We start from the raw sequence: 9,591 nt of genomic DNA on the forward strand, positions 1-9,591 counted from the left end.
TGTAGAGGTTAATGGCTACTTGTTTGCCAATTATAAATATGGCTTTTATTTCCCATAAAAGGGCAAAAGGAAATGGGTGTATCTTTTGTGATTGGTTCTAGCAAACAGCCAATAGGAATTTCAACCAGGCTGATTGGACAGAGGCAGCCACAGGAGGAGCAAGGGGGCTGGATTAAGGAAATATAAGTGCTGGCCAGAATGGCAGGAGGCCAGGCCAGAGCTTGGTAACCATATACCACTGTGCCTCATATTTATTTGTCTGACAAATAAATTATTATTTTAATTTCTCTATTGCTGCGTTGAATATTTCATTCCAGCTAAGCGTTAACCACAAGCAGGGTGCTACAATGGGGGATGGGGGAATTAAAACATGCCCCTTTCCACTAACGTATCTCACTGTGTTCCATTATGCTGCACATTTTCTCTGAGTTCAGGTGTGGGAGTTGACTTGAAATTGTTTCAGGCACTCTACCCCAACCTGGTGCACAATGGTTGTGAGGGCCAGGGATGATGAGCATTGTAGTCCCAAACACCTGAAGTGGAACACAGACAGGAAAGGTGATAGAAGAACCAGTTTCACTCACGTTCATGAAAAGAGGAGCCGCTCACCCTCCTCCATCCCTGCTTTACATGTGAACAGTGAAGACAGGGGTGACTGTCCTGTCACATCCCATTGGGCCCGAAGCATGCTGCTATATCAAAATGGGAGATATTTGCCTAGCAATAGAGAATTGGTCAGCCATTACCCTGTTTAGGGAAGTTTTTAATGACTGCTGTTTTAATGTATTTTTAATATTTTGTTGGAAGCCACCCAGAATGGTTGGGGAAACCCAGCTAGACAGGCAGGGTATAAATAAATTATTATTATTATTATTATTATTATTATTATTATTATTATTATTATTTCTAATATCATTGTCATCATCATGGAAAACTGTTTCTGCTATTTCTGGTTAAGTGCAAGTCTCTTTTTCTTTCTCTCCACTTACCCACTATTGCTTAGAAGACAATTGAATGAAGCTAATGACTAGTAGCAGACGCTTTCTGGTTAGTGCCAGTGACATAAACTGGACATCATTTACATTTTCCGAAGTTAACTCTGGTTGGATCAGACTGCAGAGTGTTTGATAGAGACACTGTATGAAAAACAACTCCTCCCTTGCCTATAGCAGCATTTTAATAATTCTACTCTGATCACATGCTTGTCAGTTAAAACTAGGATAGCTGTGACAGTATATTTTTATTAAGACTACAGTATGTGTTTGTGTGCTTTGCTTTTAATTGGGGGAAATGATTATTTTTGCATGAGGTAGTTCAAATCCAGCATCAAGGGAATGGTTATGGCATTTCATCTCGTACTCTGTTTGGCAATACACAGCAGCTGCTGGTATTCTCCAAATTAATTTTCCTCACCTTCAGTAGCAGATGCCACCGTGGTGGCTGTAAAATACTGTGAGCTCTGGAGGTTTCAAAGATTAAAAACAAGCCAAAGTCAAAGCTGAAAATAAATAAATAAATGAGCACGAAAAGAAGCTATTTCCTGTATTAAGAGGATAGATTGCCTCTACTATGATTACATTGGTTCTTCACCTCTGCCCCCCCCCCCAATACATTTAAGTATAAGAATTGCACGGTATGGTTGTTTTGTGATAGCAGTTCCTGTGTTGGAATCAGAGAACTGGAGAGTTGGAAGGGCCATCAAGTCCAATCCCCTGAAATGCCAAAGCATCCCTAACAGATGGCCATCTGATTTCTGCTTTGAGACCTTCAATGAAGGAGCGTTCACCACCTTCCAAAGTAGGTCACTGTCTACTTTCCACTGTCAAACAGCTATTATTGTCATGAAGTTCCTCCTAATGTTTAGTTGGAATCTTCGTTCTTGTAATTTGAATCCATTGGTTTGGGTAAAGGTAGAAAGATGCGGGTGGCGCTGTGGTCTAATCCTCTTGGGCTTGCCGATCAGAAGGTCGGTGGTTCGAATCCCCGCAGCGGAGTGAGCTCCCATTGCTCGGTCCCAGCTCCTGCCAACCTAGCAGTTTGAAAGCACGCCAAAAAGTCCAAGTAGATTAATAGGTACCGCTCCGGTGGGGAGGTAAATGGCATTTCCGTGCACTGCTCTGATGACAGTGTTCCGTTGTGCCAGAAGCGGCTTAGTCATGCTGGCCATGTGACTCAGAAAAACTGTCTGAGGAGCAGACAAACGCCAGTTCCCTTGGCCTCTAAAGTGAGATGAGCGCTGCAACCCCAGAGTCGGTCATGACTGGACTTAACTGTCAGGGGTCCCTTTACCTTTACCTTTAAAAAGATAAAGGACCCCTGGATGGTTACGTCCAGTCAAAGGCAACTATGGGGTGCAGAGCTCATCTCGCTTTCAGGCCAAGGGAGCCAGCGTTTGTCCACAGACAGCTTTCCGGGTCATGTGGCTGGCCAGCATGACTAAACTGCTTCTGGCACAATACTTAAATTCCAGTCCTCATGTAGAATAACTGCTGATTAAACACTCCTCTAGCTGTTTTTAATCAAATTTGTTTTCAATGCAGCTTTTTAAACCTTTTCTTATATGAGGTCCCTTTCATCTTCCCTTTGTAAGTTTTATATTTGGATTCATGTAAGTCTGTAAAGAATGTATGAGTTTGCAGAATGTACCACACTTGTCTACATGCTTACTTCTAGAAGCAGCTTATACGAATGGAAGTGTTCCACAGAGGGATTTTTTCTCACACACACTTTATTAAAATCCCATTATATTGTACATTTCCCTGCACACTTAGAAAGCAAGTAATTGACAAGGATTCCCTTTCCCCATTTGGCCTTTATGAACTGGCAGGTGAATGTCAGCATCAGTGATGACCTTTAAGAACATTCTACAATATCATTGTTTCTGACCAGAACAAGTCATAATAAGTTTAACTTCATCCATAAAATAGCAATGAAGCTGTGATGATTCATTTGGGCAAAAGGTGAGGGGGGAACGGTGAAGTCCATTGTTGTTCCTACTGTATTTCCAGAAATCACTGGTAGTTGGGCTACATACTTGCAACATGATCAGATGAATCGCAATCCTTCATAAAAGGTGCTTGTATATATTATAGCAGTACAGTAGGTTGTAGTACATGCCTCAAAGATCCATTGTTGAGGAATGCTCCCTTCCACTCATGGCATATGTAATATCTACAGCCTTTAATGGCAAGGAGGAGAATGATGTTATAAAGCTACATTAGTAGCACAGAAAAAGAGGAATAAATAAATTTAGCAGGCAACGGATAATTAGGAAATGGGAAAAGAGGAGGAGAAAACAGACAGAGACTTGAGGGACAGATCTTAATTAAGGGAAGGAAGGTATCAGGGTCAAGTCTGCAGCTTGTTAGAGCCATTACAGAAGAAGATGGAAAGAATCTGGCAGCAATCCCAGTTAACGTTCAGAAACAGGAGGTTTCTGATTATCAGGAATGCTTGATAATTGCAGGGCTCTCTCTATGCGAGGCAGTATTTGGTAGCAACTGTTTAAATACCCTAGTAAAAGTATTTATTTATTTTTAGCCTTTGTATGCTGCCCAGTCAACCATGTCCTCTTGGGGTTTCACAATTTAAAATCCATAAAATAAATATAATAACAATTCAAAGAATCGGCATAAAACAAGTGTAAATCAGTATAAAACCCATGACTAACAGTGCCAGAATATGATTAACAAAAGTGTACCTGTGAGTGATTTTGGTTCTGTGTGTGTGAGCATTTGTGTGCAAGAGAGAAAGATTTTAAACAGAGAAATGACTTGTGATAGTCACCACTGATACAAGCACTTCAAACTTTGTCCCAGGCAGTTGCTACAGACTATAATACTATAGAAATGCTCTAGTTACCTATCTGGAATAGATAGCGTGTGAAGCCAGCTTCAGGCTTGTCTTTTGTTTATGTTCCTGTTTCTTCAAAAATCAAAAGAAACTACAAGATACTTGTCAGCTTTCTCATTTCAGCTCATGTAACTGTGTCCTGGAATCCATATTATAACATATTTTATCTTGCCACCACACACTACTGAGAAACGTCAATACAAATGATAGAGTAGAAGACTACCTAACAGCTTCTCTCTATGTGTTGACCCCCATTGCTCCGAAGTCATACTGAAAACATTATCGCCTTTCTATGCCAGGAGGTTTTTCCTAGTCTCTGTTGCTTTCTCTGAAGATGTATTGTACTGTATAGCCCATATTTCCATTATCAAGGTTGGCAGGTTTGGAGCAGTGTTTCTAAAGGGTTTGTTAAGAAATTACCCAGAGACTGTTGTGTCTGGTGAAAAAAACAAACCTAGCTGACTGTAGGTTTTGTTACAAAATAAGATAGCATAAAAATAAGCACAAAGCTCAGTAATGTGGAAAGCAATGTCTTAATAGATGGAGCAACATGGAGTCAGTGGTTAATTGGATTTATTGTTAAAAATTAAAATAAATCCCTGCCCTTTCAAAAGCCGCATTTATGAAACAGCCTGTGCAGAAGAGATGATGAACACATGGAAACTAGGAGTTGGGCCCTACATTGCCATTTTGCTTCCTTGCCCTCCAAATATGTAGAATGCATTCAGACGTGGCATTTATTGCATTAGTTTTATTGGTTATAATGCTAGAGCATCTGTCACAATTTCTAACATTCCTTTGATAATGCAGTGTTTATTTTTTCTCTTGTTGTTTTGGATGGGTGTAACATTTAAGTTAACTAAATGACTCTTAACGGTTCCCAATTTTTCCTAATTAATTCTTGGTAGGGTTTTTGGTATCTGACTCTGCTTCCATGTCCTAGCAAAGTAAATTCTTGCACAAGCTGCTGCATATTTGTGTTTAATATACCTTATTATTTAAATTGCATCGTGTATAATTTTAAAAGGCATACAGTGGTACCTCGGGTTAAGTACTTAATTCGTTCCGGAGGTCTCTTCTTAACCTAAAACTGTTCTTAATCTGAAGCACCACTTTAGCTAATGGGGCCTCCTGCTGCCGCCGTGCCTCTGGAGCATGATTTCTGTTCTTATCCTGAAGCAAAGTTTTTTCCCTGAAGCACTATTTCTGGGTTAGCAGGGTCTGTAACCTGAAGCATATGTAACCTGAAGCATATGTAACCAGAGGTACCACTGTACTTGTTTCCACCTAAAATATTTTCTTAATGATTATTCTAACCATTTGCCAAAATATTTTCGCTTTCCTACACCTACATCACATATGAAAAAGATATCCCTTTTCCTCACGACAGATACAGCATTTTCCATCCTCCACCCAGAGATGCCATTTTAATGCAGTTTTCCTTAAAAATGGTTGCAACTGAAAAGTCAGATCATTCCCTAAAGACTCTCCTCCCTGAAATAGAGGGGAGTGGTTGTGGGCGGGAGCCTGAACACCGCCCCTAGCAGGGGGCGTAGCCCCCTGCCTCCAGCTCACCTGGCTGGCGCTCACGCCCCCCCGGTGGCCGTCCAACCAGGTGCCGTGGGGGGGGGGGGGCGCGTGTCCAGCAGCCTTGATGCTGCAGCGTCAGCCTCTCCCTGGCCTCATTTCTCTTCGTCGTCCTGTGCGAGTCACCCACCCTCCACTCCCATTGAGTTAGGGCTTAGGTTATTGGCCTTGCTATGGACCTTAGGTTGGTCGCCCCGGTTGCACGGGGGGCCTGGTAGGAGTTTTTCCATTTGGCATTAGACTTTTGGGTTTTTTCGCCTACCTCGTAGCAATCGTCACAACTTTTGTGGTATTGGTGGGTAGGTTAGGCATTGGAATAATGTGCTGTGGTGTGTCGAAGTGCTAGGTGTGGCCATCGCCTATGCCTTCAATGTTTAGTGGTATTCCGTTAAAGGAATCTGGCGGTCGTGTATTCTGTCCAATGCCTGCTTGGCGGGAGGCCATGGCACGACCCTCGGTGACAGCAGGGGTGAGCCTATAGTTGGATTAGCATCAACAGGTGATGAACCCCTGGTGAATAAACCCACTTGTTTCGCAATCCAATGCCTAAGCCAATACCTTTTCATTGCTGTAATCAATAAAGTTGTGGCCTTTTCTAGCCCATTAACTTTATATCACGTGTCCCTGTGTCTTCTTTTCACGTCGCGGTGGTCGGGTCCTCGAACCACAAATTTCCAGATTTCCATTCTCATTTCTTTTGCATGTCTATGTTCCACTTCAACACACACACACACACACACACACACACATTTACAATGAGAAATATTCAACCATGTAGTTATGTTAGCGCAACAATTTTAGCTGTATCTCTCCCTACCCCCATCTACTTCATTGTGGCAATGAAGATAGTACAAAAATGAAGTAGTCGCCATGGCAGCAGAATCAGCCATTTTTAAAAAAAGGATGCAGAAGTTCTGGAATGGGGTAGATTAACATTATATCTCTCTTTCTCTCAGCAAGTGTGTAGATGTAAACCTAAAGCAATGTGACTTTGGAAGGGTTGGACTCAAGGAAATAAATTTTACTTGGCATTTCTGTGAATAAAGCAAATCCATCTCTCAAAATCTTTGCAGATGCTATCTCACCATGCACTCTGCTTCCCAAAACAAGATTTGAATTTCACAAATGAAATTAGAGTGGCAAGGCCTTGCCCTGAATAGAAACTAATCCTTCAGAGTCTTTACCCTGAAGCTGCTCATGTAATCTACAAACTTGTTAATGTGCAAGTTTTGCTAATTCACTCACAATAACCTGTAATATTAATGCAGGCAAGTGTCAATATTAACATTCAGTATTAGATGCATAAAATGCTTCCTGTTTGCCTTTTAAATAATAAAAAATGTGCACTGTAAGATTCAGGTATATCACTCTGAAATTTGTATTTTATTCGAGCAATCCAGATCTCATTACATTAGGCAAACACTGTACTAGCGGAAAGTGGATCATGTAAATACCTCTAATATTATTCATGAATTTTCCCTTCTGCAGTGGGTTGAAAATATGCTACAGATATTCTCTTATAAATGACCTTGTTTAAGTTTTAGTATTGTATTCCTATATATTTTCATTACTATTTAAGAGGCTTTGATTTACTTCGCTAGGTGTGATTTAATATTTCCCTGTTCTTACTGTTCATCTGCATTTTCACTATATTTTAGTTCCTTTTCTTCCCCATATCCTCTCCAGACCTTGCTGGTCTGTTGTCGCTGATTTCTATCACTGGTTTGAACTGCCACCTATACTTAATACATTTAGCCTTAGACAAAGTTTTAATGTAGCTTTTAAAAATCAGTCCATAAGTTATGACTACTTTTTGCTGTGTCATCCACTGGTAGAAATGAGCCCATTAAATACTTGTTATAAGCTGTCTTGCAGTGTAATGCCGCTAGTATATTGGCTGCAGGGAAAATAAGACTTGCTGTTAAAACACTTCAGAGCATAGAAAGAGAGGTGTACATGCCATGTATAGTAATGTCATTGCAATCACCTTAGGGCACTGAACTTGTCTTGGTTTTTTAAAAAATCCTATTAGCAGAAAATGGTGCTTTTGATGAGCTTTTAGAATTCATAATAGATATATGTCTCATGAAAACATGCATGACAAGAGAGATATTTTATTTAATCCACATATATGAACAGACTCTCTCTCTAGTCTGCTCACACATGTGGACAACATCCTCATGTATACATACATGTACAGACATCATTGCTTACTATGATAGGAATGAGTCTATCCTCATATGCTTTCCCCTCTCCACTCCTCCTCCAGATGCTTTTGTTCCTAATTATCCAAGTTTAATGCAGGTTTAATGAGAGCTGGACCATAAAGAAGGCTGATCGCCGAAGAATTGATACTTTTGAATTATGGTGCTGGAGGAGACTCTTGAGAGTCCCATGGACCGCAAGAAGATCAAACCTATCCATTCTGAAGGAAATCAGCCATTCTGAAGGAAATCAGCTCACTGGAAGGACAGATCCTGAAGCTGAGGCTCCAATAATTTGGCCACCTTATGAGAAGAGAAGACTCCCTGGAAAAGACCCTGATGTTGAGAAAGATGGAGGGCACAAGGAGAAGGGGATGACAGAGGACGAGATGGTTGGACAGTGTTCTTGAAGCTACAAACATGAGTCTGACCAAGCTGCGGGAGGCAGTGGAAGACAGGGTGCGTGGCGTGCTCTGGTCCATGGGGTCACGAAGAGTCGGACACGACTAAACGACTAAACAACAACAACAACAATGCAGGATTGGAGAACCTATGATGCTCCAGATGTTGGTAAACTGCAATTGCCAGATCTCTGGCCATTGGTTATCCAGGCTAGGGCTGATTGGATTTGGAATCCAAGAACATCTGGACAGCCAGGCATCCCTTACCCTTAGTTTCATGTTACAAACAAATCCTAAACTGTGGTTAATTCTAACTAAGTTTGTGGGGGTGCGGGGAGGGGGGAACACAACTGCATACAGCATGTTGTAGTGTGTTTCAATCTGGTTTTTTGTTTATCACTGAATTTACTGATTTTTGAGTGCTTTATAAATAGTTGCTTTTAACTGATATTTTGTTTTATTCTTTTTGTAAACCACTTTGAAGTTGTATTACAACCAAGGGCAGTATACAGCTGGCAAAACATATAAATCTGTAGGTTTCGAGCCTGCTTGATTTAAACAAACCATACTTAGAGCCTAATAGTTTGCTGGGTTTAGGCAATTATAGCAAGCTAAGGTTGATATATAAAAAATAAAAATAAAAACTTCTGAACTCCTCCATGTAGCTGTACCAGAAGTCTGGGAGGGGGAGGGCTATAATACCCCAGTAGAGCAGCTACTTTGCATGCAGAAAATCCCAGTTTGAATCTCAGGCATCTCCAAGCATAGCTGGGAATGTCTTCTCCTGGAAACCCTGGAGAATTTCTGCCAATGCTGAGCTTGAAGAGCCAACATTCTGAATCGGTATTGACCCAGGAGAGGCCAGGTTTGTGCCCATCACATTAATCTCTGTTCATGCTAATTTTGGTTCTTGAGGTGCTATGAAAGCTTGAAGCCTATTTGACGACAAATTATGTGATTCAGGAAAAGTAAGTGTATCACCTTGCTCTAACATGCCACTTTCAGCTCTCTAAAATGGAACTATAGTCCGCCTCTAATCTAATGCAGTATGAGAAGTGTTGCCCCTTTCCATTATTCTGTAGCAAAATTAGTAGACCTTAAAAATTCTGTCATAAAACCATATTGCACTAACAACATAAGGCTTTCCGTGAATGAATCTTCATAACATCATTAACTTTGCCTCTGGTCTTTAGCTCCCACTATTAAAAAAACCCTTTTACATATTCTTTACCATTCCCTCCCTTCCTACTTCCTTTCCTGCTTAAGTTAAGCAATTTTAGCAACTGGGGTCTTTTGCTTCTGCCAGTGCACTTGTAAGAACTCTCAGTAATATTCTCCAAGCAGGTGATGGCTCTGTGGCATCCAGGGTCTTCTGCTTTATGACTCTAGCCATTACATTTTGGAATGCCATCTCTGAAAGGCTACTTGAAAACCCTTCACTCAGATTTTCATTACTACATAATAGCCATCCTTCTGGAGACGTGCCTTCTTGCATAAAAAATAAAATGAAGCAAGCTTATTCTGACAATAGCCCTAGCACATGCTAT

This window comes from Podarcis cretensis (assembly GCF_951804945.1).
Source record: "Podarcis cretensis genome assembly, chromosome: 4".
Taxonomy (NCBI): Eukaryota; Metazoa; Chordata; class Lepidosauria; order Squamata; family Lacertidae; genus Podarcis; species Podarcis cretensis.